Genomic DNA, 21665 nt, shown 5'->3' on the forward strand with positions numbered 1-21665 from the left:
GTAAACACACTATGTACATACATATTCGGATCTTAGTGTTTCCTTATAGTCGACTTTATGGTGGAATATAATTCATTAACGAGTTAAGAAGAGACATTTCTCCATGATCCACTGATGAATTCAATCGACTATAAGATCGATCGCACGAAATCTTTAGATCTGAATACATTCCTGTTGATTTTTTTTAGGGTGGGATCAGCTGTACCTGACGAGACCCAGAATCGAAAGTGTTCCAGCAACGACCATCCTATCAATTTTCAAATATTGTGTACCTTGGTTACATTGTCCAATGTGCGCTTCTTTAATGACTACATTGTGATTTTAGGAAATTTGGAGTCTATTTCTAGCAGGTCTATTGACCTCGTACTGGCTCTCCCGTTGGCTTTATCTCACATATGACCAATGCACATGCACACAAACATACACATACACACATATATGTAGGCATATTTTCCACCTAGCAAGGGGCAAGTAATTCCTTCAAATTTTAAAACTGATATTGTTTACATTTATAATAGAACTTTCCACACACACACACACACATATAGATAGATAGATAGATAGATATCCATTCACATACATATCCGTTTCGGTCGATTTTGTGTTTCATATAATGTCAATATTGACCACATTTTAAACTAAAATTTGAGGCTCAATTTTTATTTTATGAGGGCAATTTATTATACACATAACTTTATACACACACAGACACACACAAATATATATATATATATATATATATATATATATATATATATATATATATATGGGTGTGCGAGCGTGCCCGCAAAGGAAGACAAGAATTGTTTGTGTTTTTATAAATGGCCAACAGGAAATAAAACCAAAAGTAAAAGAGCAACAGCTTTCAGTTTTAAAATGCAGTCGACATTGACATTATATAAAAACAGAATCGACCTAAGCGGCTATGTAGAGCTTTTGACATTTCTCAAGACAGAAAGAATATCAAAAGCTAATGAATGTAAATGGCAACAGAATACGGAAATATATAAACGATATAGCATCAGGAAAAATTAAAATTAATTTATAGAAAAGGTTTCAGAAATTAATGCTAAAATATATATACTTATATATTAATTTAATACCTAAATATATACAAACAGAAAATAGGAATAAATCTATTAGAAAATGGCACTAACGGTACTTCATAAGATAAAAGATTAGATATTGTGCTTTGATTTCGATGACTACATATGTATGCATGTTTGTGCGTGTTGTTTGCGTAAATATGCATACAATGAAATAAATATAAACGTATGTCAGCTCAGAGATTCCTCATGAAGCAACAACTTGTGTTTGTAGTTATGTACACAGGAGAATTAGTTGTCTGTTTGTTCATTGGGCTCTCGTAAAAAACATTTGTTACTGAAATAGAAATTGTAATGCAAAATCAAATATAGTCCACAGCAATAAGGGATGAGTATGCTCTAAAAGTGCACATGAAATATTGTGAGGCGAGAAAATAATAGCACCATGTAAACAATAGAGGAGAGACAGTATCAAAATACATATACAGATAAAGAAACAAATGAGAATTGAAAAGTACTAACGAGGTATATATAATTTACCGTTCAGGAGATGAAAAAGATAATAATTATCGTAGTAAATGTTGGTGATAATAATAATACCAAACGCTGATGAGATTTGCGAAGAGGGAGCTTATCAAACAGATTGTAATCAGTGGCGAAACAACACTACCCTCTGACTCTCGCTTTCTCTCTCTCTAATGACAAATCATCAATGGAGCCACGTCAGGTTATTTTTTTATTATCTGGAAGCCCGTATGTAGGCCAGAATCACTCCGGCTCGAGATCCTGCAGTATTTGTAAGTTATAATCTGAAATAAATACATAAACTTTTGTTTGACTATTCTACTTATTGCAACAGCATTTTCGGTACACATGCTGATTTCATAATACTATTTTTCTTTTCTTTTTTTTTCTTTTTTGTTATTTGTAATTATGATTTACTTAAGAAAAAATACTTCAGCAAAAACAGTAAGGAAAACAGAAAAGAAAAACATCATTACAACGTTAATCATACTTTCGTGTCTTTTTATTAGTTTTTATCCCTGGTTTCACTGAAATATGACATTTTCACCTATATTCAACTATAGTTGATAACAGGCCAAAGACACAAACTAAAAGTGACTCAAGTACCGTTGGCTTTGTGCTTGGTTCTTAACAAAGTTTTAAAAGTACTATACACGAAACTCTCGGCCCTTGAGACCCTTTTTCAATTTTCTGCCGATTAAAAATAAAGACGCATGCTCTCTCTTTCTCTCTCTCTCTCTCTCTCACACTCTCTCACACACACACACATATACATCTATATATAATGTTTTAGTATATAAAAATGTTTGTATATATATATGTGTGTGTGTGTATAGATAAAACAATTAAAGACATGAAGACAGGGAAAGCCCCCAGCCCATCAGGATGCTTAAATGTTCAGAGAGCTGTTACTTCTGCTGGTAACGAAGGGCCTCTCCCTCAGAGTGAAAATCAGACTGTATGATGCCTGTGTGCGAACAGCTATGCTACACGGCAGTGAAACATGGGCTGTGACAGTAGAGGACATATGTAAGCTTGAAAGAAATGAAACTAGCATGGTTTGCTGGATGCGCAATGTCAGTGTGCATGTACAATAGAGTGTAAGCATTTTGAGAGAGAAAATGGGCATAAGAGGCATCAGATGTGGTGTGCAAGAGAGACGACTGCATTGGTATGGTCTTGTGATGCATATGGACGAGGACAGCTGTGTAAAGAAGAGCCAATCTCTAACTGTGGAGGGAACCTGTGGTAGAGGTAGACCCAGGAAGACATGGGACAAGGTGGTGAAGCATGATCTTTGAATTTTGGGCCTCACAGTGGCAATGGTTAGTGACTGAGACTTTTTGCCATATGCCATGCTTGAGAAAACCCCTCAAGTCAAGTGAAATCGTAATCATAACCAATACTGGGGTCATATAACTGGCACCCATGCTGGTGGCATGTAAAAAGTACCTTTCAATCATTAGGCCTCATGAAGACAATGACAAATGACTGAAACCTTTGGTATTATGCCAAGAAAACTCATCAAGCCAAGCAAAATTGTAGTTGTGGAAGATACTGGCATCTGTACTGGTGGCACATAAAAAACACCTGAGCATTGGGCTTCACGGAGGCAATGTGGCTGATGCCAGTGGCATGTAAAATGCACCTTTTGAACATTGAGTCTCATGGAGGCAATGAAAAATTATGCCATGCTCAAGAAGAAGAAGAGCCATCAAACCAAGTGAAATTGTAGTTGTGGAAGATACTAGTGTCATGCTACTGGTACCCATGCTGGTGGCACTTAAAAGCACCCATTACACTCTTGGAGTGGTTGGCATTAGGAAGGGCATCCAACCATTGAAACCATGCCAAATCAGGAAGTACATATAATACTGCTACTGGATAGCACAGGGTAAATTGAAGGTGGATGAGCTTTATACTGTACTCTACTATGTTCTTAACAGAATATACCATAACTACATATATATATGTTAATTCTCTAAATGTGTCCTGGCAAACAGGACACAGTAATGTGTCGATAAGCCAGCTGGAGGAGATGTCCTCCTGGGGCTAAAAGCAACAGTAACATCCACCCCTAGGGGTCAGCCACACTTAAGTGGCAATATACTACACTACATATATATATATATATATATATAGAGAGAGAGAGAGAGAGAGAGAGAATAAATAAATATATATATATATAGAGAGAGAGAGAGAATAAATATATATATAGAGAGAGAGAGAGAACTTTTATAAACTTAAACTTAAACCCTTTGAGGATGTCATCTTCGAGGTTAGGTGGATGAGCAGGTGCATTGTCCAGGATGAGAAGAGCTTGCAGCGGCAGGTTATTTTCCTGGAGATATTTCTTAATGTCAGGACCAAAGACGAAGTTCACCCACTCCACAAAGAACTGCCTGTGACCCACGCCCTTGGATTTGCCTTCCACATAACCTGCAGTTTTCCTTTCAGAATCTTATGTGACTTAGTCTCTGGGGTTTTCTGAATGATTAATGAGCAACAGCTTAATCTTGCAGTTGCCGCTTACATTGGCACACAGTGCAAGGGTTAGCTTATCCATCATGGGTTTGTGGCCTAGCATCCTCTTCTCCTCTGCCATTATATAAGTCCTCCTTGGCATCTTCTTCCCAGAAAGTCTTGTCTCATTACAGTTGAAGACTTGCTGGGGGATGTATCCTTTGGCTGCTATAATTCCGGCAAAAGTTTTGAGGTAATCCTCAGCTGCCTTCATATCCACTCTCTCTGTTTCACTATACCTGACAAGGGGGTGAATGCTGGGCCTCTTTTTAAAATTCTCAAACCAGCCCCAACTAGCTTTAAATGGCTAACCTGATACCCTGTCCGTACAAGTGCCGGGAGTCTGCTACAGCAAATCAGCATAAATAGCTCGTGCCTTCTTGCAGATTACAGCCTCTGTCACAGTATCTCTTGCAAGCTGTTTCTCTGTCTACCACACTATCAGCAGCTTTTCCATATTTTCATGGATAGATGTCTGCTGTCTACAAATTATCTTAATGCCTTTGGCTGGTGTTATAGCCTTTATTGACTCCTTCTGCTTCAGGATGGTGCAGATCATAGAAGTGCTATACTTGTACAACTTTGCCATGTTGACTGCATGCACACCTTGGTCATGTTTTTTGATAGTCAAATTCAATGCACATCATCCACTTCTTTTTCTCACCACTGTCCTTCGCACTCACTTTCTTTAGATCCATGGTTGGAAAAATGAAGTTTTGCAAAGTAACTGCAAGCACTATTGTGAGCACAACACTGATGCTTCTGTAGCCTGCGACTACTAAGTAAGCATTTTACCACCCGTCTAGCTAATGATCCACTAACGATCTTCACACTTGCTAACGCACATGTCTATCTAGCTATCCATCTACTAATGATCTTCGCACTTGCTAACGTGCATATCTGTCTAGCCATCAAGTGAGACGGATGTTACGACATTCACTGTGGCATTCACTATGCCAACTAGTGGTAGGGTATCATATCTTGAAAAACTCGTTAGTTGGAACACTCATAAGTCAAGATACCACAGTATGTGTGCATGTGTATATATATATATATATATATATATATATATATCTTTATATATGTGTGTGTATATATACAAGATTTGATCAATAAGTATCCTGACTGGTGCTGTAAAAGCAAACATACAACTTCTACCAATTTTGCATTTAGTCCCCTTCAGAAGCCACAAACTTAATCCAGCATTGTTTCCATTGATGGAAGCATTCCTGGAACTTGTTTTCTGGGATAATCAGCAGCTGCCTCGTCGCATTAAACTTTATTTCCTTGAAGTCCTGAAATCTTCTTCCTTTCAAGCAGGATTTGATTTTTGGAAAGGGGAAAAAGTTGGAAGGGGTGAAATCTGAGGAGTACAGTAGCAGTTAGATCTGAGGAATGCTGTGCCTAGCCAAAAACTGCTGCACAAGCTGTGTAGCATTGGCAGGTGCTTCATCAGCTGAAAGCAGTTTTGGTACAAACTTGGCAGACACGTGTCTCATAACCAAATCTTCAGTGATAATGGACTGAGCTAATCTGCACGTCCTCTGATAACTTACAGATGATGATTCAACGATTTGTCCTCACAGCTGCACACACATCTGTGATGTTTTTCTCAGTTCTGTTGGTTGTAGGTCTCCCAGAACGTTCGTCACTATCGACATTTTTTCGGCTCATACACTTCTCTCCATACATTTTCTGCAACCTTGCATAGGCCTTCTGAGCAGGTACTGCCAAGCTTTTGGCAAAATTTGAGGCAGATTCATGGTCAATGTGATGATCACACACTACACGCGTTCCTTCCAAGCGCTGCTGTAAACTGTAGAAGTGAGCTAGACCATTAAAACTTAGTGTGCATGCACAGCAGAGTTCAAGGTCAATCTGTGCCAAGTGGCTTCACTCAGTGTGCTTTAACTTCGTTATTATGGCAACAGTGCAGATACTTATTGATCAAACTACATACCTATATGAACCAAACTTCACAAGAAACTATATGTAGATGTTATAATGTTAGTAATCAGGTCACAAAAAGCACCTAAGAATCAATGTTCCAGTGAAATGAACAGTCTTTGTGTGTTTTTAAATGGCTTATACATGTCTTTCACACAGCAATTGTTTTAGTTTCAACACAGTTTCACATCAGATCATTTCTCTGCTCAAATACACCTCCAGTATGTGTGTGTGTGTTGTAGTTCAGCTGTTAAATTTAATGATGACCTGATTGCTAAAATAAACAATAAATAAACAAATTAAACATTTAGAAAAAGAAAGAAAGCACAAGAGGAAGATGCCTAAAGTTTTCATGTTTGCAATGAAACCAGAGAATTAAGCCATTCTTATCTGTAATGCCCTTTCTGTGTACTTGAAACAGTGGAAGTGATAGTATTTTGTTGTGAAACTCAGATCACCAGAATTAAGAGTATTGCTCTAGATTCCAAAGGCTTGAGACCTTGTATAAATTTTCTTAATTACTTGATTAAGACACTCACACATATATATATATATATATTTAGAGAGAGAGAGAGAGAGAGAGAGAGAAAGAAAGAAAGAGAGAGAGAGAGAAAGAAAGAGAGAGAGAGAGAGAAGTTTGATAGTACAAAAGGAATAAGAAGAATTGAAATCATGTGTACATATATTTTTGTATTATCTTTAATCAGCAGAAGTTACAAAGTGATCCACTTTAAGTTGTTTTGTAAATTCTGATTAAAAATAGTAAAGATATAAATATCATTGTCAGCATCATCCTTATCATCTTTTAACATCCATCATGTTTGGTTGGTGTTGTTTGGATGGTTTGACAGGTTCTGGTATATCAGATGACTGTGTCTTGCTTCAATGTCTGCTTTGGCATGGTTTCTATAGATGGATGCCATAATGCCAACCACTTTACAGAACTGCTATATAATATTTGCCTCTCATTCTGCATCTCTACCACACATTTGTATACTTTGTTGGCTTGCATGTAGTGTCCCTTTAGGGAGTATTCCAAAAGAATTCTACAGCTACATTTCATAGGTGAGAGACCAGAGTTGTAAGGTCAGTTTGTTGTGCTAATCACAGTAAAGATCTTTAGAGTACCAAGCTGATTGGTTACTCTAGAACAGTGGTACCCAACCAGAGCTCCACCGATCCCTGGCGGTCCGCAAAGGTAGAACTGGGGGTCCATGAACTGAATTTAAAATTTCATGTATACACACACACACACACACACACACACACACACACACACACACACATAAGGATAAGTATATTAAAAGGGGTCCATGGAAAAACTCATTCAAATAAAAGGGTTGGGAACCACTGCTCTTGAATGACATGCATCAGTGATGTTATTTATATGCCTCCTTCACCTATTTCCTTCCCATTTCTTGACCAGTGGCATTACTGCCCTGGATCTTATTGAAGTGAGCTCCACTGTATACACAATTGCAAGAGAGATCTCTTCTTTGGATACCTTTAGAACTGCTTACTTCCATCCCTGAGGTGGTTCAGTGTTTGGCTTGCGAAGACCTGTTGGGGCAAGCAAAAGCGAAATCGTGATGGCACCTGTGCCCAGTGTCGCCTTCCTGGCACGTGTAAAGACATTTGAGCGAGATCGTTGCCAGTGCCGCTGGACTGGCTCCTGTGCAGGTGGCACGTAAAAAACACCATTTTGAGCGTGGCCATTGCCAGTACCACCTGACTGGCCTTCATGCCAGTGGCACGTAAAAGCACCCACTACACTCTCGTTGTGGTTGGTGTTAGGAAGGGCATCCAGCTGTAGAAACTCTGCCAAATCAGATTGGAACCTGGTGTAGCCATCTGGTTCACCAGTCTTCAGTCAAATCGTCCTATCCACAATGATGATGATGAATGCTGGCCATGTTTGGTGTAGTGGAGGTGCATGGTTTAGTGGTTAGGGTGTTGGACTCATAATTGTAAGATTGTGGTTTCAGTTCCTAGATGAACAATGCATTATATTCTTAAACAAAACACTTCATTTCACATTGCTCAAGTTCTCTCAGCTGGCAAATGTAAGTATTCCTGTAACAGACTGGTATCCTGCCCAGAGGGGAGTATATATGCCATGAGTCTATATGACTCAGGAAGGAGCTTTATCCTTTAGCCTTATGTTTGGTGTGGTGGAGTATGACAACTTAACCATATTTCTAATAAAAATGTCATGGTACCTATGTTACCAACATGCCTACCTACAATGTGCATGACGGTTACCTTACTTGGCAACAGAGGAATGATGGTGACAGAAAGACCATCCAGCCATTGAAAAATCTGCCTCAGTGAATTTCAACAAACTAATGGCAAGCATAGAAAACTGGATGTCAAAATGGAGTTGTGCACATGTGTATGTGTGTGTGTGTGTGATAAGGAGGGTACACATACACACACACACACACACACACACACACATACACACATACATACATACATACATAAATACATGCATGCGTGCATATGCTTACATACACTTATATTGTTGATCACATGTTTACAAGACATGTAGGTTCAACTCCCGCAAACAGTCTTCAATCTTTTTTATCCCAAAGGGTTTTTAAACCCAATGTTTACCTGTTATTATTTATAGCTTTATATATAATTTGAGAACCAATTCCAAAATAGTATAACACACACACACACACACACACACACACACACACACACACACACACAAACACACAAACACACAAACACACATTAGGTGTGACAGAAGGATTCTCAAGATTATTTGTACCAATTTTGTTTTTAAAAACAGATTTTCTTTGATGAGCTGTGCAATGTTTTCTAAATTCATACAAATAACCTCAAAAAGCTGATGCAATCTGTATTTACATATGCATACATACATATAGGCATGTATGTATGTATGGATGCATGCATGCATGCATGTATATATGTATGTATGCATGCATGTATGTGTGCCTATATAAAAGTGTGTCTGAGCATATACATATATATATATATGTATGCATGTATATATATATGTGCATGTGTGTGTATGTAATTATATATATATATATATATATATATATATATATATATATATATATATGTAACTGTTTGTTCATAAAAATATTATTTATGTAGTCGATGGATGGATTGATGGGTGGGTGGGTGGGTAGGTGGATGTGAGTGAAATCATGAGGTTTAGTGGTTAGAGTGTTGCATTCACAATCACAAGATAGTGATTTCAATTCACAGAAAGGGCAGCGCATTGTGTTCTTGAGCAGGACACTTTATTTTATGTTGCTCTACAGTCACTTCGCCATCTGATATGTGACACACTGTGCACCTGTACTGGCAATATCGATTTGATGGAAGGAGTGAGCTAATGCTCAGCACAAATATTTGATCACAATTAACAAATCATCTGTGTAGATTGTTCAGCAAGAAATTGTGGAGCACTCATCGGTCAATTATGACAGGAGAGTCTACCATATATTTATGTATCATAATGTAAGAATTATTTATGTATATTATGAATATATTCTACATAGTGCAAGCACGTATCTGATATATAAATCAATATGTTGGGTAGACTGAATAGATATGTTTATTATGTCAAAACTGACTGTCAACACTTTACATATATATATATAAATATATATGTATGTAAGGGTTTTTAAACCCAATATTTACCTGTTATTATTTATAGCTTTATATATAATTTGAGAACCAATTCCAAAATAGTATAGCTAGCGCGGACGCGCGACTGCGCATTCGGGACCGTGCTGCTTTAGTAGTACCATGTATATATATATATATATATATATATATATATATATATATATATATATATATACACTTGGAAGAGGATGTGTAGCGTTTAATCATATAATGATATAAATAATATACATATACATATGCATATATAGGGGAGAATGTACGAAAAAACAACAACAGATGAGGACAGGTGGTGTAAATAACAAAAGGATGTATTAGTATGACGCTCAGGAATACGGAAAGTCTTTGACGTTTCGAGCTACGCTCTTCAACAGAAAGAATACGGAAACACGGAGAAAAAAAATTGAGAAAAAAAATTGAATAGTGTTCAGTCAACGGTCAATGATATACTTACGTCTATATGTATATATATGTAGTGGATCTTGCATGCATGAAGTAGATTCGATCAACCATAGCCAAATTTAAATTAACACTGCAACAGAACTTTTCCCACGGTGGAACAATGGCTTTTCTCTGACAGCAGTTTTACATTTTCCAGATGCCTTTAGCTAGGCCAATATAATGTCTTCACCACTTGACCCTTTCTTACCTCTTCTACTTCACCAAAAGCTAGAATAGAGATAACGAGACTACCAACTGAATCTATTGTTCTCAATGATATGTCTATCCTTCTAGATAGTTATAAAAGCAAGAAAACACCAAGAAAAATTCAGTTCAGTCACCAGTCAGTGACGACTCAACCAGTTCAGTCACCAGTCGGTGACGACTCAATGAGTTCAGTCACATGATGATGGCTCAATGAGAACGAAGTCTGGCTGACCAGCTAGAACCTTGGCCAGAGGGAGAAATGAAGTTTACTGTCAGTAACTGTGAGACAACGTCCCACACTCTACAACTCTCACTAGCTCTAATTCTGTTCTCTTACAACATCATTCTATCTCTCTCTGTAATTACTACTAAACAATGAAGAGGACACAAACACAAACTTCACTTCGCATGCTTTTGGATTTATCATAACCTGCTCGTCGAGGCAAGGTATTGTAATGTAACGATAAATAAATACTTTCTTAAAACTTCATGCATTGCTCCTCTTTCGCATCCTGCAACATGCCGTTATAACAACAAAGTTTTATCGGCACAACTGCTGACACCGACAAATCATAATATCATTTACTAATTAATATCTCCCATTATAATTGGTGACCCTCGACTTCTATGCAAATTATTATCATTACAACTAAAAACTTTATCGTTACAAACTGGCAATCATGATGTTGCACCATAACATGCATCGCTACAACTAAAAACAATAACCGTTACAATTGGTGACCCTCGACAACAATTAAAATCCAACCATTACACATATATGCATATGTGGGCACAGGACGTCATGAAACGTGTACAATAACAAAAAAATACGAAGCACGAGTACATGGAACATGAACTATTCTTTTGAACAACGAAAGAGACGAATGGAAAACAAAACAAACAACATAAAGAACGACCCTTCATTAGTTGCTGGATGTTTTTCTAGTCTCATATTTCGAGCATTTAACAACAATATACACTTTCGATAAAACAGTTGCTCCCGCAAAGCAAATTAAATAAAATTTGGGATTTTGCAGAGGTTCAAAATTGGTAACACAAACAGGACAGTGAAAACAAACAGGGAGGGCAGCATGAAATTTTGATACAATATAAAGGACATAATAAAAATTAATATGCACAAGCCAAATTTTGCAACACCACTACATCACATATGAAAAATTACATCGCTTAAATGGCAGCCATTTTCGGCTTCGCACACATGTGCTCTTTCCAAAACTTGCACCATAACACTCTCAAGAGTTTCAGACCCCATTTCTCTGATTTCTCTATTGATGTTCTCCTTCAGTTGCACCAGGGTATCTGGTTTGTTGATGTAAACCCTCTCTGTCAGGTATCCCCACAAGAAAAAATCCAGGCTAGTCAAATCTGGGGTTCGTGAAGGCCATTCAAAGTAGACCTCACTCAGGGTTCTAGCAAGATGGGGCAACTGCTCATACCACAAGAGAAACAATGCAGTTGCTACGGCACTGCTTTGGAGAGAGAATAATCTCCTGTTATGGCAATGTCAACTCCTCAGACTTGACTCGCCCAGATTTTCTCTTGTGGGTTTACATCAACAAACTGTAGATTCTGGTGCAACTGGAAGAGAACATCAATAGAGAAATCAGAGAAGTGGGGTCTGAAACTCTTGAGGCTGTTATGGTGCAAGTTTTGGAAAGAGCACGGGCATGTGAAGCCGAAAATGGGTGCCATTTTAGTGATGTCATTTTTCATATGTGATGTAGTGGTGTTGCAAAATATGACTTGTGCATATTAATTTCCATATCAAAATTTCATGCATTTATTTGTAAAGTTAAGGAACTTATTAAAAATTGAAACCCATCAGGGACTTTTGGAACACCCAGTGTATAGACACACAGATACATACATACATACATTTGTGTACACCCATGCTAATGTGTGTGTGTGGTGTGTGTGAGTATGCGCACATGCGTGTGTGTTTTCATGCCAATGTGTGTTTGAACACATGCATTTATACTAACACACACACACATACATACATACATACATACGTAAATACATACATACATGCATACATACATGTGTATGTACATACATACATACATACATACATACATATGTGTGTGAGTGTGTGTGAACAAACACATACATATTTAATTCAGAAAAATACGACTTCCTATCGTACATAGTGCAAGCATATATATATTTATATCTGATAAAGAAATCAATACGTCAGGATTGAATGGATAGATATGTTTATTGTATAACAGTTTACAAGTGTTTGTATAGAGAATATATAATATAGTATTCTGTGAGAGAAATATTTGAAATAACATTGTAATTGTATGTGTACATGTGTATGAATAACTCTCTTAGTATGTGTGTATATATATTTCAATGCTGTTATACAAAACACACACACACACACAGTTTCTCATATTTCGTTATTTGAAAGTATCATCATCACTTTCCATATTTGCATAGTGTTAGTCAGGTTTCACAGTTACATTGAGTTCACTATAACTAATTTATTTTCTCCACCCTAGATGGAAGAAATTCAACCCTGGTGGAACCTAATGCAAGAACTGAAAAAGTTGGATCTAAACACTAAATAGCATTTCCAGTTAAAAAATAATCATTTTGACCATCTCTTGCCCTCCGTTTAACAAAATATACTAACTTATAAATTATACATACTAAACTTACCAGAACAGTCATAAACTTATATAAATAAAACTAATATGTGATTGATAGACTGGTAACAGCTTTCTTTCTTTCTTAAATTTCTGTTTCCTATTTACTACATGGATAAGATGATAAATTTTGAATGATGATATAACAAGCTATTTGAACATCAGCATTTATACTTAAGTCGATGTGGCTCTCACTTCTTATATTTGGACCAATCAAAATTCGCCACATATGAGTTTAAAATAAAATGAATGTATGGTGGATTTTACGTATAAATTTTATAACAAAACAGTTAGAAAATGAGAATTTATTTTGACGGAGCAGTTTTTGCTCTCTCTACTGTGCAGAACCATGGAAGTATGTTTTTTCATGTGTGAGAATCAATTTTACTGCTGCAGGAGTTCAAAATTTAATAGAAGAAATTATCTCATGTGATTATATGCAATGCTATACAGTCTCAGTAACTAATCTACAATTTTTTAAACTTGTCAATGACGTTGCTATGAATTAAATTAATTTTGATTTTCTAAAGCTAAAGAAGAACAAGAAAATTTAAACAATTGTAACCTAAATGAATTATTAAAAACAAGATAATAGATAGCAGAGCCAATAGGAAACTAATCTATCAGTTATGTGTTTGGCAATGGTATGTTCTGTCTTCAGGATTGTTGTGTCCTAAGTAGAAACACTTAACATGCACTACTAGAATTTTACTATTTTAATTTTTTAAGTTTTATTTCATTTAACCAGAGAGGCAACAGCTGTACCCATGAAAATTTATTAAAAAATCTTTTTACTATCATAAACGCTTGCACCAGAGTGGACTTTACTAAGTACATCCAAGGCTATGGATGAAGTCAACCATCCAAAAACTCAGAATATAAAAGCATGGTGGGTTAGCAATAGCAATGTTTAGTAATTAATGAATTGTCTTGCAGTGATCAGTTCAATTCCTCCCAAAGGAAAAGCTACTCATTATAAATCAATGTTCCTGAAGGATAACATGGTGTTTCTGCTTCTGCAATTACAGACATCCTAGGCTACATCATCTTAAAAGAAGGTCACTCAATTGATAGACAGTAACATAGTGCAACCACTGACTCACAAATGCGACCTTTACTATCATAGCTACATCTATTATGACTTCAAGGGCTCTGATCTTCTGAATCAGGAAGTTTCTCCTCCCTTTATACCCAATCTCTCACCACTTAGATCCTATATGAGACACTTTGCCCAGAATTTCAACCTTCTGGAATTTTCTCACCATGCACATATTTCTGGTATGCAGTGAACTATAGATGTTTAAGCTGGACACCATCGATCCAATCATTCTGGAAGAGCCTGTTAAAGGCCTCAAGTATTGCCACTCTGTATTTCTTTTATATTAAAAATATAAAAATAAAAACCAGGAATAAACACTTACTCTATAGGTCAGTGGCCCCAACCTGTTTAACATCCAGGCCAGATCCCAAACCTGGATATTTTAGGAGTCTGCACTGCAAAAAATCAAACATCAGTCAATTGAAGAAAATTTTATATTTATAGAGGGAAGGCTGCTGGAAGGATGCTTGAGGGCTGCTCAAGGCCCTGAGAGCCACAGTTGAGAATCATTGTGATAGATTGTTATGACTAAGAAAAGGATTGGACTTGCAAAATAATTTAACTCATATATATTTTTGCTTTGTATTATATATAAATATGTGTGTGTGTGTTAATGCAGTAGCTAAAAACAGAAAACCAGTAAAGTTGTCAAATTGAAAAATCTAGAACTACAATTCTTAATCTCAATTATGTAGCTTGTTTTCTTTCTCACACACACTCTCTCTATTTTCCTCTCTCACTCTCTTTCTCTTTCTCTCTCCCCATCTCTTTCTCTCCCTCTCACTCGCACTTTCTCTCATTCTCTCTTTATTTTATTCTAGTTAATACTTTTACTTTTAACCTCCCCAAGCAGATCTAAACAGGTTTTGAAATGCTTTTAGCTGTCACTAGAATAGTCACATACCCCCCCCCCCTCTCTTTCTCTCTCTCTCTCTCTCTCACACACACACACACTAAACTACACATTGAAACATATGTGTTTGTGTGTGTGTATGCATCTAGCTAGATAAATAGAGTGATATGGATATATAGTTATGTACATATTCACACACAAATAGCTCACCAAACCGCAACTTCCAACAGGTAACAAGAGTTGGAAGAAATACCATAAAGCTTTGTTTTTCCATTAGTTAATCTATTTTGCTTATCCTCCATACTTAATATAATTGTTTCTAATTTAGGCACAAGGCTAGCAAAATTATTTTGATTACAGTTCTTGACTGGTACTTTACCTTATTGACACAGGAGGGATGAAAGGCAGAGTGAACCTCAGAAGGATCTGAACTCATATAATAATAATAATAATAATAATAATAATAATAATAATAATAATAATAATGATAATAAGGTTTCATATTGGCAGCACAAGATCAAAGCTTGCTTACCAAAACCAGTCAAAACGGTTCTGACCCTAAGTGCAGATTCTGCAATAATTTTGATGAAACAATAGACCATCTCGTCTTGGGATTACCCATGCTGACTCCAAACGAATACAAAAATTTCCATGATGGGGTAGGACAGTATTTACATTGGAAAATATGTAAACACTTCAAAATCAGTACTCCTGCTTACTGATATAAACATCACTATCCTCTGGGATTTTCCAGTCAACACTGACAGAACAATCCAAGCTAATTGATCAGACATAGTCATTAAAGACAGAGAAGAAAATACTTGTAGACTTATAGATGTAAGTGTTCCCACTGACAAAAATATATCTGTAAAGGAATTTGACAAATTAAGTAAATATAAGGACCTGGAAATTGAAATACAAAAGATGTGGCATCTTAAAGCAAGAACTGTTCCTGTTATTGTGGGTGCTCTTGGTATGATAAAAAAGGAATGTCAGAAACATCTAGATAATATCCCAGGAGAACCATGTCTCAGAGAAATCCAAAAGATTGTGCTGACAAGTTCTGCCCACATCCTTAGAAAAACCATATCAATTTAAATATATGTGTTGTATTACATGAAGATATTTCCCTACTGCCCCTGCCACTTCACCTCCCCAAGCTTTCAGTCATTCTGTAACATCTCTTATCTTTCACTTGCTGTAGGATGCTAGGTATGTCTCAGTGAGTGATTGTAACAAACATGCAGATTAAAAGTAAATAATGATGATGATGATGATGATGATTGCCCTGATGCAGTACCAGACAGAGGCTCACATGGCTTCTGATCTTAACTGATTGGAAGTACATCTACATGTTTTGTCTTGGTATAAAAGATGGGCTACAACAAATATTCTGCTCAATACCACAAATTTGCTCGTCAGTTTGACCTTAACCAGTTGAGCATGTCCCTTAGTGGCTGATGATATATGCATCTCTGATTATGAGCAGAAAATATGTGCACCTCTGATTACGAGCCATGCGTTGAGAGGAATTCTTTGGGGTTTGGATAATTCACTTCTAGAAACATGGGTGTTTCGTTTAATATCCTTAACCTTTATTCAGGGACCTTTTGAGTGGGATGGGCTACTCAGTCTGAAAAAAATTCTAACTTGGCCCCACCTGCAAGGTCATGCACTGTTTATCTTGATATGAGATTACCATGTCATGCACATTTGGTTGTGAGGCATGTGCCTGGAATACCCTTATCAGATTGGTATACTGGGCTTCATATATTTAACTCCAGTGTCAGTTTGATGGCATGCACTGCTCTCTCACTCAATAATAATAATAATAATAATAATAATAATAATAATAATAATAATAATAATAATAATAATAATAATAATGGTTTCAAATTTTAGCACAAGGCCAACAAGTTTAGGACAGGGGGTAAGTTGATTACACCAACCCCAGTGCTCAACTGATACTAATTTTATTGACACCCTAAAGGATGAAAAGCAAAGTCGACCTTGGTGGAATTTGAGCTCTGAATGTAAAGACTAAGCATTTTGCCCAGCATGCTACTGATTCTACCAGCTTGCCACCTTAATAATAATAATAATAATAATAATAATAATAATAATAATAATAATAATAATAATAATAATAATAATAATAATATTAATTAATTAATTAATAGTAATGACCAGTGTTGCATTACTAGCACTTGTGCTGGTGGCACGTAAAAAATATCATTTGAGCGTGGCCGTTGCCAGTACTGCCTGACTGGCCCTCGTGCTGGTGGCATGTAAAAGCACCCACTACACTCTCAGAGAGGTTGGCGTTAGGAAAGGCATCCAGCTGTAGAAACTCTGCCAGATCAGATTGGAGCCTGGTGCAGCCATCTGGTTTGCCAGTCCTCAGCCAAATCGTCCAACTCATGCTAGCATGGAAAGCAGACTTTAAATGATGATGATGATGAGGGATGAAGGAAACCAAGATCATAGATATTCCTATACCTGGGGATACACAGGTGAGTGACAAAGAGCTCAAAAGATGGAAAAACACAAGCTACTAAAAGATGAAATAGCACAAATGTGAGCAATTCAGAGAGTAACTGTCATTACAATAGTTATAGGGGCACTGAGAGCATTAACAACCAAGTTTAAGAAATTCTTTGGTGGAAATGGGATTGACATGAGAGTAGAACATCAGAAGACTACTCTATTGGGGACAGTGAGGATCATGAGATTGGTACTTGGATGCTATGTATCGTGGAAAGAGACCCTGTGAGACCTTTGACAACAGACTGCTGTCCACTCTTACAAAATTAATCAGAGCAAGTGAAGTTGAGAGCTCTGAGAAGTGAAATGGATATAATAATAATAATAATATCATCATCATCATCATCATCATTTAATGTCCATTGAAAGGTTTGACAAGAGCTGTGTAGCTGAAGAGCTGCCCAGGCTCCATGTCTTGTTTCGACATGGTTTCTACAGAGGGATGCCTTTCCTAACGCCAACCACTTTTTATGGAAGAAATTCCAAGCTCGAACCCTTACTACTTTTTCAGTATCTTGTAAAAGGAAAAGAGCAAAGGAGTCAACCTTGACAGCAAATCAAAGGAAGTAGCCCCTCAAGTAGTCTGGTGTCCTTTTTGACAACTCCAGAGTAGTTGCAGCTCTCTAGCCCTGTAAGGCAATTTACAATGAAGAAAGCCACTCCAATCTAAATCTTACAGCTTGCTGGTCATGGCAGTTATCTTAAGCCTGCTGAGTCACTGTTAATTTGTCAAGTCTAAAGAACAGGATTGGATTGTGAGGAGGGACTCTCTATTAAGCACAGACAGGAGAAAAACCCTGCATCATCAAGGATCATTTTAGCCAATTAAGGACATACTACTTTTCATCATGATCTTTGGGCATGAAGGAACTGCCATCAATATAAAGGAAGAGTGTCTAGTTTAGATGATTGTCTGAGAGAGAATAGGATAAGGGAGAGAGAATGAATAGGAAGACAAAGAGAGAGAGAGAGAGAGAGAGAGAGAGAGAGAGAGAGAGAGAGAGAGAAAGAGAGAGAGAAAAAAGAATGGTAAGAACAGAGAATTTATTATTATTTGAAGTTTTGTTTTGAATTTTTAAAATACCTGTTTTGAGTTGAAATGCATGAAAAAATTTCAGTCAGGTTTTGACAAAAATCTGTTATGGCATTCATCTAATCTGTGATTATAAAGGGTTTTTTTTTCTGTTTATCATCATTATTATTATTATTATGGCGCTGAGTTGGCAGAATCATATGTGTGTTGGACAAAATGCTTTGCAGCATTTCTTTTGCCTCTTTACGTTCGGAGTTTAAATTCTTCTGAGATTGACTTTGCCTTTTATCCTTTCAGGGTTGATCAAATAAGTACCAATTGAGCACTGGTGTCAATTTTATTGACTAGTCCCTCCTTAAGAATTTCAGACCTTGTGCCTATAGTGGAAAAGATTATTATTCCCCTCCCTCAAAATAGTTGGCCTTGTGCCAAAATGTGAAATCATTATTATTATTTATTTATTTATTTATCTTTTGACATTTGATAGTTTCAGGCAAATTTCTATTGCATCAGCTACTATACCTCCATGTCACTGAGGTATGTGCAGCATTGCATGTTTTTTTGTTGTTTGGGGGAATGCAAGCTCTTCCCGGTATTGTACTGCATCTATTTGTTTTGCTATGGTGTTTGGTTGAAGTATTTTGTTGCGTTAGTGTTTGTATTGTGTGTTGCATGTATAATGTGAGCTGTGTTCTCCTGTTGGGTGTCCAGTTTTTAGATTACATGCTGTGGGGGTGATTTAATTTATTGGATATTTACTGTATAGAGTGTTTCTTGTTTATGGATTGTTTTATTTGGGTTTGTTTAGTATAATTATTCACTAAGGCAGAGGTATTGTTTTCAGTCATGTTTGTTTGTTTGACCGTGGACAAGATATCACAAGAACAGCTGGATGGATTTGAATGAAACTTTCAGGGATGGTTGACCTCGTGAATGGCACAAACTGATTAAATTTTGGGATTGATCGCGTCCTGGACAAGGATTCTATATTATTTTCCGTTTTTTTTTACTTTATTTTTGAGAGTGGTCAGGTTCAACTTCTAGTTTATGGATTTATAAACCTTCTTTTATAATGGTAGAGATAACAAAAGATGCCCCAAGATGCACTGAATTGACTAACTGGAAATGGTGTTGATTTTAATGTAACAGTGATTTTGTATTTTTTATTGAGCAGGGGACCAGATTGAAATTTGCTGTGGGCTGTGTTTGATACTCCTATTCTAAAGTATCTCCTTTACCCACATAGCAGTTCATGATAATACTGCTATGCCAGTCACTGGGAATACCACCTCCTACCTACATGAGTATGCCCTACTTAGCCAGCTATTTTAAGCATCTTGAGACTGTTTCTGACTATTATTAGAAATAAAACCTCATACCTAATTATAAGTAACCAGGATGTTGTACTCTGTCACCTATTTTAAGCATTTTGAGATTATCCCTGCTTTCTTATCCTTAATGGTCTTTTCTATCATCTGGTAGTCAATTTCAACAGCGATTCCCTCCACTGGATCCACTTGGGATAATCCCATTTTTACACACATATTTTTCTTATTCAGCAACTGATTGAAGTATTGCTTGTATGCCTCTTTTTTTCTTAGCTTCAGTGTGAGTACATTAATATCATTGTGTGCAATGTTTGTCAGTCTTGATAGACACTGACACATTGCCTTGCAATTGGATCGTCTCATTGTGCAGAACACCAACAAACCTCACTTGATATTAGTTGCTCTCCACCTTCCCATGTTTGTATGGCTCTCTTTTTTACTATTTAACTAGCATGTCACTATGGGAACTTATTCTGTCCGTAAACCTAGTCTGGAGACTGAACAAATGTCCAAGTGTCATCTGTCTCTTCCTCCTTGTCAAAACATTGCAGTGTGTTTTGAAAGTTAACTATGGTACATTGAACAGTTAGTTTCTATAGCTGTCCAGTACCTTGGGCAAGGGTCTTCTGCAATAGCTCTGGGATGACCAAAGTCTTATGAGTAGATTTGGTAGATGGAAATCCACTCACAAAAAAAGTCCATCTTAAATATGTTTGTCTCTTTGTTTTCTCCTTGTTGTCAACAAACATCATCACTATACAAATAGTGTCATTAGAATGCTATTTTCTGTGAAAATATGTCCAGCCACTGTGCTGTTCATGTTCAAAGAATTAGAGGAAATGGCTCCATGCAAGCTTGGGGAAGCAGACAACAATGACAATGATGATTATCTGCCTTCTCCAAGTTATCTCTAAGTTTATACATCACTGGGGGGAAAATTTAGTATTTATAATTTGGTGTTATCATGCTTTCTTGTGAAAATGATGTCTACCTAGCTAGCAGGTTTCTGAGTGTTAGCTGGTTTTCTGAAATATATGTTAAAAATGTTTAAGTTAGTTGCATCACAGAAGTTGAAGAGACTTGATCCCTCTTCATTACTATATCTTACATGTCATTTTGATATTATCCAACATATCTAATTAAATTACCAGCCTTTATAATGAAGTCACTGTCGTCCGCTTTAGAAGTAGACTAAATTTTTTGCTCATTTGTCAGTCCTGATTGCAGTGCATTTGCAAAGGATGTTATTATTACCATGTTGCTTATGATGTCAAGACTTAATTATTACACCATACTCTACTCCAACCACCCAAAAGAATTTGCAGTTCTGGAGTTAAACCACAGCTAAACATCATCACTCACTTTGTACACAACACACAGCTGCTCACTCCTATCATCTCCACAATCTACTTCCATCATGCTAGGTTTAACAGTGACAACCTTTAAGTTCTGCATCTCAAGGGAAGAGAATTGCTGAGATTGCTTGATGGTGATTGAGGTGGAGCGCTCACACCTGGTTGTCCCACCATCAAGCACAACATTAACAATAATAGTAGATAGTTCAGTTAACATTTTCACTAAATTTCATATTTTTGGATATAATTTGGTAAGATTTTTACAACTTGATATCCTACCAATCAACAACTACTTTACCAATGAATTAAATGCATTTTGGTATGATACCAGCAAGAGAGGATAATTGCACCTGTATACAAGAACTTTTATTCAGTTACTGTTCTCATAAATGGGTTGCTGAGTTGACACCTTTTCTGTAA

The 21665-nt window shown here is 36.7% G+C and overlaps 1 protein-coding gene across 2 annotated transcripts in view; it reads right to left on the reverse strand.

The window, feature by feature from the left end:
- The window catches only part of LOC128248698 (small integral membrane protein 14-like), a 37135-nt gene extending 35375 nt beyond the window's left edge, over positions 1-1760 (reverse strand). Inside the window, exon 1 of one of the 2 annotated variants that reach the window (XM_089361272.1) lies at positions 1569-1760. The gene's annotated coding sequence lies outside the window, so the exon portion shown is untranslated. The remainder of the gene's footprint in view (positions 1-1568) is intronic. The other variant, XM_089361275.1, reaches the window with a different exon arrangement.
- Between the last annotated feature and the right edge of the window lie 19905 nt (positions 1761-21665).

Source organism: Octopus bimaculoides, chromosome 1 (genome assembly GCF_046866305.1).
Source record: "Octopus bimaculoides isolate indiv1 chromosome 1, ASM4686630v1, whole genome shotgun sequence".
Taxonomy (NCBI): domain Eukaryota; kingdom Metazoa; phylum Mollusca; class Cephalopoda; order Octopoda; family Octopodidae; genus Octopus; species Octopus bimaculoides.